Genomic DNA, 8,759 nt, shown 5'->3' with positions numbered 1-8,759 from the left:
CAGCTGAACTGAGCCAGGGCTCCACCCTCCTCCTGACACTCCTGTCTCCACGCAAAGTGTGCCCGAATCTCCATGAAGACTGAGCCTTGGGACAGTGGGATCCGGGGGGCAGTGTGCTCACACCCCTGGGGCCTCCAAGAGAACACACCACATTCACCTGCCCTGCCCTGACCTTTCTTCTCTCTGCTTGGCTGCTCAGCTCTCTGTCAGCTTTCAAGTTGCAGGCAATTGAGGCGCTGCCACACCTCCTCTTCTGATAACAGATTCCAATTCTCTACTGGCAGGACCCTGTGCAGGGCAGCCGTGGGGGCTGAGAGAGAGGGCCGGCAACCCGTATGCAAGGCCGTCTGCCGGCTGTCCCGGTGCTTGAACATCCTGTGAGCAATGGGTATTCATTTGTCAGCTGCTGTCTGTGAATGATTGTGGGAACTTTTATAATTTTTTAAAAAATATTTTATGTATTTATTGAATACAGATAGAGAAATTGAGAGGGTAGGAGAAGATAGAGAGGAAGAGAGACAGAGACACCTGCAACCCTGCTTCACCACTTGTGAAGCCACCCTATTGCCGGTGAGGACCAATGGCTTGAACCCGGGTTCTTGCGCAGTGTAGCATGTGTACTCAACCAGGTGCCCCACTTCTTGGCCCCTATATTTATTTACTTATTTATTTTACTAACTAAATCAGAGCTACAATCTGTACCTCTCCTCTGTACTGGCCTCAAATACCTTCTGGCTCACTTCTCTCTCTCTCTATTTCTCTCTGTTTTAATTTTTTAAAATTATCTTTATTGGATAGAAACCAAGAGGGAAGGGGAGAGAGAGCGAGAGAGACAGAGAAACATCTGCAGCACTGCTTCACCACTTGCAAAGCTTTCTTTCTGCAGCTGGGGACCGGGGACTCGGGCCCAGGTCCTTTCACATTATATATAACACGCATGCTCAGATGGGTGCACCACCACCCAGCCTCCTGATTCACTTCTCTCCTCTGTCCTCCTAGCTAAGGGAGCAGTTTTGGTAGTGGCACGGTGGATAAAGTGTTGAATGAACCCTCAAGCTTGAGGTCCCAGGTTTGACCCCCGGCATCACATGTGCCAGAGTGAAACTCTGGTTTCTCATGCATTCTCTTTCTCATTAATTAATCTATCCATCCATCCATCCACCCATCCATCCATCAATACAGACACTTAAAATATAGCCTGAGAGGAGTATGGTATCTATTGGCATCTATCAAATGCCTGACACTTTCCTCCTGACTCCTGAAGATAGTCGCTATTTCATGGGTGAGGAAAGTAGCTCAGCAGTCAAGCAGTCTTTCAAGTTGGAACAGCTAGGAAAGTGAGGGCCGAGCTTCAGATCTAGATCTGCCTCCAGTGCAGTATTCTTTCCCCATGCCACGCTCACTTCCTGAGAGAGAAATTGCCTTTTCCTTCCTCCCTGCCTCTTTCGCTCCCTCCCTCCTCCCCTGATTCTCGCTAAGACTTAGTTCGGGGACTACAGATTCAATACACCTGGCAACCGTTCTTTTCATTTTTTTCTCTTCTCTCTCTCTGTCTCTCTCTTTCTTATTTGATAGAGAAACATTAAGAGGGAGGAAGAGGTAGAGGGGGAAGAGAAAGAGAGAAACCTCCTCCCCTTGCCTGTTGGGGCCCAGAGGCTTGAACCTGGATCCTTGCGCATGGTTACATGTGCTGTCCTTTGATCCCTCACCTAACCCACAAATCCCAGACTCAGTAGGTGGATAGGAAAGTTCTAGTTACAAGTGGGCCCTATGCTGCAGTCGAATGTGCGTCAGCTGCAGTCAGAGTCACATCTGTGTGTAGGGAGATGAGGCTCAGAGAGGCTAGAGGGAAGAGAAGACAGCTGGCATAGCTCAGGGGAGGAAAACTGAGAGTTGTGTGTGGCCAGTCCCTGCAGGGGGAGCTTCTTTCTGTCAAAGGAGGACAGTCTGGTTGGGAGTTCTGGGAGCACAGCTAGGAAATGGCGGAACTTGACAGAAGTTCCCAGGCATTCTCCCTCCTTTCCCTTTCTTACCTGTAAGCAGAAGATCGAAAACAAGGTAGAAGACGACTTTCACACGGAGGCACCGGCTTCCTCCCATCTCCTTTGTCTGAATCTGCTCGGAAAAGATGCCCCAGATTGAGCAGCACCGGCCACACCTTGAAACTGCCTTTGAATACTGAAGGCAGTGGTTGACCACTGAGATCTGTGACCTTTCCGGAAAGGTGCCTGTGTGTGAGGTTCCCTTGGCTTTGAAGATATTTTCAGCCTTTGCTCTTTCATGGCTCTGTGTATGGTTATAGATGGCTGACATTTACCACATTCAGACCTTGTTGTAATCTCTCAGCATGAAGGTTTGTGCCTTGAGTTCTGGAAACTTCTCAGTCATTTGGTGCAGGGGATTGAACCTGGGACTTTGAACCTGGGCATGAGAGTCGTTTCCAATAGCCATTATGCTATTTGTCCCACATTTTGATTTCTTTTTAAATTTTTTTTATTATCTTTATTTATTTATTGGATAGAGACAACCAGAAATCAAGACAGAAGGGGGAGATAGAGAGGGAGGGAAAGAGACAGAGAGACACCTGCAGCCCCACTTCACTGTTCATGAAGCTTTCCCCCTGCAGGTGGGGACCAGGTGTTTGAACTTGGGCCCTGTAATGCTCAATTTGGTTTCTAATCTTTATTTATTTTTATTATTTGAAAAGATTAAAGGCAAGTCAAAACTGATTCCACAGTTCAAATTTTCCCTTAGATCAAGCATTCATAGTCAGAACCAAAAAAAAACCTATACTGACATCCTTCAAATGCTGACTGCCCTGTAGGGGGTGCTGGTCCCACCACTCAGACCCCTCTGTCCCCAAGACTTAGGCGAAAAGCGCATACTGTGCTTGAACCTGGGTCCTTGTGCACTGTAGTGTGTGCCCTTAGCCAGGTGCACCACCGCCTGGCCCCCACTTTTTTTTCTTTATTGGAGGAATTCATGGTTTATAGTAAAATAAAGTAGTTGGTATATGCGTAATGTTTCTCAGTTTTCTACATAACACTCCAACCTTTCACCTAGGTCCTCTTCCACCACCCTGTTCCAGGAGCTGAGCATCCCTCCCATCCCCACCCCAGAGTCCTTTACTTTGGTGCAGTACACCAAAGCCTTCCATATTTCCTTCCTTCCTTCCTTCCTTCCTTCCTTCCTTCCTTCCTTCCTTCCTTTCTTTCTTTTTTTTTTTTTTTTTGCCTCCAGGTTATCGGTGGGGCTCAGTGCCTGCACTACAAATCCACTACTCCTGGAGGCTGTTTTTTTTCCCTTTCGTTGCCCTTGTTGTTTATCTTTGTTGTTATTATTGTTGTTGTTATTGCTGTCATTGTTGTTGGATAGGACAGAGAGAAATTGAGAGAGGAGGGGAAGACAGAGAAGGGGAGAGAAAGACAGACACCTGCAGACCAGCTTCACCGCTTGTGAGGAGACCCCCTTACATGTGGGGAGCCGGAGGCTCGAAGTGGGATCCTTATGCAGTCCTTGGGCTTCGTGTTATGTGTGCTTAACCTGCTGCCCTACCGCCCAGCTACCTTACCTTAGATATTTTCATAGGAGACATAGACATGCAGTCTGGGGAAGGGTCCATCATGGGGTTATTGCTGTAATCAGAAATCTTAATCATTTGAACAAGAAATGCTTGTCTCCAAGTCTGACTAGTTTCAGGGGATAAACAGTACTGATCTCAGTTAACTAGAGAACCAGAAATCAGAAGCTGTGTTTGTTCTCTTCTACAAGTTCAGGCAAAAGGGGGGGAGATTTGTGTTAGGCCTTGTCAAGCAAGCAGAGTTCTTGCTCCAAAGAAGAAAAGAAAGAGTTCACCAACTCCTCAACTTCAGCAGCAGGTCAGTGATGAAAATCACAGGTACATGTTAGTGGATGTATATCCTTTGTTTTCTTTAAAATTGTTTGGGGCCAGTAAGTGGCTTCCCCAGGACACACACACATATACCAGCACAGGGGAAACTTCATGAGTAGTGGAGCAATGCTGTGGTATCTCTCTTTCTCTCTGTGTCTCTCTTTCTGTTGTTCTCTACCTGAAATTAAAAAATAAGTTGTTATTAAGTGCACGTGGCGCAAAGCGCAAGGACAGGCGTAAAGATCCCGGTTCAAGCCCCTGGCTCCCCACCTGCAGGGGGGTCACTTCACAGGCAGTGAAGCAGGCCTGCAGGTGTCTATCTTTCTCTCCCCCACTCTGTTTTCCCCTGCTTTCTCCATTTCTCTCTGTCCTATCCAACAACAATAATAACTACAACAATAAAACAACAAAGGCAACAAAAGGGAATAAATAAATAAAACATTAAAAAAATAACAACTACAACAAGGGCAATAATGTGGGAAAAATGGCCTCCAGGAACAGTAAATTCATAGCACAGACACGGAGCCCCAGCAGTAATCCTGGAGGCAAAAAAAAAATTGCCCCCACACCTATGGACATCTAATCTTTGACAAAGGGGCCCAGACTATTAAATGGGGAAAGCAGAGTCTCTTCAACAAATGGTGTTGGAAACAATGGGTTGAAACATGCAGAAGAATGAAACTGAATCACTGTATTTCACCAAATACAAAAGTAAATTCCAAGTGGATCAAGGACTTGGATGTTAGACCACAAACTATCAGATACTTAGAAGAAAATATTGGCAGAACTCTTTTCCGCATAAATTTTAAAGATATCTTCAATGAAACGAACCCAATTACAAAGAAGACTAAGGCAAGTATAAAACTATGGGACTACATCAAATTAAAAAGCTTCTTCACAGCAAAAGAAACCACTACCCAAACCAACAGACCCCTCACAGAATGGGAGAAGATCTTTACATGCCATACATCAGACAAGAGTTTAATAACCAGTATATATAAAGAACTTGCCAAACTCAACAACAAGACAACAAATAACCCCATCCAAAAACGGGGGGAGGACATGGACAGACTATTCACCACAGAAAAGATCCAAAAGGCCGAGAAACACATGAAAAAAATGCTCCAAGTCTCTGATTGTCAGAGAAATACAAATCAAGACAACAATGAGATACTACTTCACTCCCATGAGAATGTCATACATCAGAAAAGGTAACAGCAGCAAATGCTGGAGAGGGTGTGGGGTCAAAGGAACCCTCCTACACTGCTGGTGGGAATGTCAATTGGTCCAACCTCTGTGGAGAAAAGTCTGGAGAACTCTCAGAAGGCTAGAAATGGACCTACCCTATGATCCTGCAATTCCTCTCCTGGGGATATATCCTAAGGAACCCAACATATCCATCCAAAAAGATCTGTGTACACATATATTCTTGGCAGCACAATTTGTAATAGCCAAAACCTGGAAGCAACCCAGGTGTCGAACAACAGATGAGTGGCTGAGCAAGTTGTGGTATATATACACAATGGAATACTACTCAGCTGTAAAAAATGGTGACTTCACCGTTTTCAGCCGATCTTGGATGGACCTTGAAATATTCATGTTATGTGAAATAAGTCAGAAACAGAAGGATGAATATGGGATGATCTCACTCTCAGGCAGAAGTTGAAAAACAAGATCAGAAAAGAAAACAGAAGTAGAACCTGAAATGGAATTGGCGTATTGCACCAAAGTAAAAGACTCTGGGGTGGGGTTGGTGGGGAGAATACAGGTCTAAGAAGGATTCAGAGGATCTAGTGGGGGTTGTATTATTATATGGGAAACTGGGGAATGTTATGCATGTACAAACTATTGTACTTACTGTTGAATGTAAAACATTAATTCCCCAATTAAAAAAAATAAAACAATTAAAAAATTATTTGGCAACACTCAATTTATTTTCAGGTAGCTTTTAATACATATTTATTTATTCCCTTTTGTTGCCCTTGCTGTTTTATTGTTGTTGTTATTGATGTCATCGATGTTGGATAGGACAGAGAGCAATGGAGAAAGGAGGGGAAGACAGAGAGGGGGAGACCTGCAGACTTGCTTTACCGCTTGTGAAGTGACTCCTCTGCAGGTGGGGAGCTGGGGGCTCAAACCAGGATCCTTGCACATTGCACCACCTGCACTTAACTCACTGTGCTACCGCCTGACTTGCCCCCCCCTTTTTTTTTAAATAAGACAATTCACTAAGCTTTTATTAAAGCTTTTTAAGACCTTGAATATAGATTAGTTCACAGGTCAGAGAAGAATCTGGCAGTGTGTCCACACTCATCAGGAACCTTTGGGCAGTGTAGGCATACCAAGCACAGTTTGCACTTTTGTCCAAATCTTAGGGCCAGTGGGGCCCCTCTGGAGGAGGGCAGACACCTGCAGACCTGCTTCTCCACTTGTGAAGTGACTGCCCCCCACCCCCCCGCAGGTGGGGAGCTGGAGGCTTGAACCAGGATCCTTGCGTAGGACCTTACTTTGTACTATGTGCACTTAACCCAGTGCACCACTGTCCACCATCCACTGTTCACTGTCTCCCCTTCCTTCCAGATGCATCTCTCAACAAGATCCTGCTGACTCAGGGCTGCTGAAGTGAGATGTCTCTAAACTGAAACCCTCAATGCAGGTTGTCCTGAGATTCAGGCTTGACACCCCCACCCCTCAAGATCCTTGGAGCCCTGGGAAGAGCTGGGCACTGTGAGTTTTTTTTTCCCCCAGTACTTTTTGTTGTTAATAGTTCAACAGTATTGATCTGTTGACCTGAGGTGGATCTTTTATTCATGGTTTGCTATTGTTGTATAATATAATAATAAAATAAATGTTAAAACAAAGTCTTTTGACTTTGCTGCCTCATTATCTACTTGCGTCATGTGATTGACAGGAAGCTGTAATACATACTTGCATCAAAAGTAATTTACTTTGTGGTTCATGTTTCTTAAGTTTTATTACTAAAGTGAAAATGTACAACCCTCCCCCCAAATCTGCCTGTGTAGTCATGCTACTTTTAGAGATAATAAGGTAGTCATGCTACTTTTAGAGATAATAAGGTAGTCATGCTACTTTTAGAGATAATAAGGTAGTTGCATGGCTAGCAATTAATATCAAGACACATGTGATCAAATATCACCTGAAGTCTATAGGGCATTGTTTCATACCTTTAAAAGCACAAATATAAAGGCAATTTCTTTAGAATGCAGTATTCAGTTAGTAAATCCGTATGTAATTCTAGCTTTAAGTTTGCTGAAGCCTTACTTTTACATATATATACATATATTTTGCCTTCAAGGTTATTGCTGGGGCTCAGTGCCTGCACCACAAATCCACTGCTCCTGGGGGCCATTTTTTCCATTTGTTGCCCTTGTTGTTGTTGGAAAGGACAGAGAGAATTTGAGAGACGAGGGGATGACAGAGAAGGGGAGAGAAAGATAGACATCTGCAGATCTGCTTCACCACTTATGAAGCAAACCCCCCCCCCCCCATAGGTGGGGAGCTGGGAGCTCGAACTGGGATTCTTAAGCCAGTCTTAGGGCTTTGCGCCATGTGCACTTAACCCATTGTGCTACTGCCCGGCTCCTACTTTGTTCTTTTTTACTTTACTTTACTTTATTTATTTAGCCTCCAGGGTTATTGCTGGGGCTCAGCATTTGCACCACAAATCCACTGCTCCTGGAGGCCATTTTTCCCCCTTTTGTTGCACTTGTTATATTGTTGTTGTGGTTATTATTATTGCTGTCATCAATGTCATTGTTGTCGGATAGGACAGAGAGAAATGGAGAGAGGAGGGGTAGACAGAGAGGGAGAGAAAGATAGATACCTGCAGACCTGCTTCACCACTTGTGATGTGACCCCCCCCCCCCGCCCTCAGGTGGGGAGCCAGAGTCTCAAACTGGGATTCCTGAGCTGGTCCCTGCGCTTTGTACTATGTGCACTTAACCCAGTGTGTCACTGCCCCACCCCCTTTTTTAATGGCCACCAGGGCCAGCACTGGGGACAGCACTAGGAATCTGCCACTCCCAGTGGCCACCTTCCCTTTCCCCCACCTCCATTACCATTACCACCACTACTACCACTACTACTACTACTAGATAGGACAGATAGAAATTGAGAGGGGGGAGTTCAGGTCCTGGAACATGATGGCAGAGGATGACCTAGTGGGTTATTGTGTGTGGGAAACTGGGAGTTGTTATGAGAAACTGGGAAATGTTACGCATGTACAAACTATTGTATTTTTTCTGTTGACTATAAACCATTCATCCCCCAATAAAAAAACATTCCTATGGCTATTATTAGTATAAAAAAGAGAGAGAGATTGAGAGGGGGAGGAGGTAGAGGGGAGAGACAGAGAAACACCTACGGACCTGCTTCACCACTTGTGAACCATCTCCTCTGTAGGGGCTCAAACCCTGTGCAAGGTAATGTGTGCGCTTGGCCAGGTGCACCACTGCCCAGCCCCAATCTATGTTTTAAGTATCTTTAATTATTCACTCAACTGTTTATTCTCATTCCACTTAAATCTACCCTTTTAAAAATATTTATTTATTTATTTTAAAGATTTTATTTATTTATGAGAAAGATAGGAGGAGAGAGAAAGAACCAGACATCACACTGGTACATGTGCTGCTGGGGATCAAACTCAGGACCTCATGCTTGAGAGTCCAAAGCTTTACCACTGTGCCACCTCCTGGACCACAATATTTATTTATTTATTTATTCTCTTTTGTTGCCCTTTTTTTTTTTTTTGCCTTTTCCCCCTTTTGTTGCTCTTGTTTTTTTTTTTATTGTTGTTGCATTTATTACTATTTTTGTTTTTATTGATATCGTTGTTGTAGGACAGAAA

The 8,759-nt window shown here is 44.5% G+C and overlaps 1 long non-coding RNA gene across 1 annotated transcript in view; it reads left to right on the top strand.

Moving 5' to 3' along the window:
* Positions 1-6,718, top strand: part of LOC132532820 (uncharacterized) — a 47,883-nt gene extending 41,165 nt beyond the window's left edge. Inside the window, exon 3 of the long non-coding RNA XR_009544761.1 lies at positions 6,473-6,718. This is a non-coding gene — a long non-coding RNA (uncharacterized LOC132532820). The remainder of the gene's footprint in view (positions 1-6,472) is intronic.
* Positions 6,719-8,759: the final 2,041 nt, after the last annotated feature.

The sequence above is a fragment of the Erinaceus europaeus genome, chromosome 14, assembly GCF_950295315.1.
Source record: "Erinaceus europaeus chromosome 14, mEriEur2.1, whole genome shotgun sequence".
In the NCBI taxonomy this organism is placed as follows: domain Eukaryota; kingdom Metazoa; phylum Chordata; class Mammalia; order Eulipotyphla; family Erinaceidae; genus Erinaceus; species Erinaceus europaeus.
Note: the sequence above shows the minus strand (reverse complement) of the source record. Positions and strands in the feature narration are given on the sequence as shown.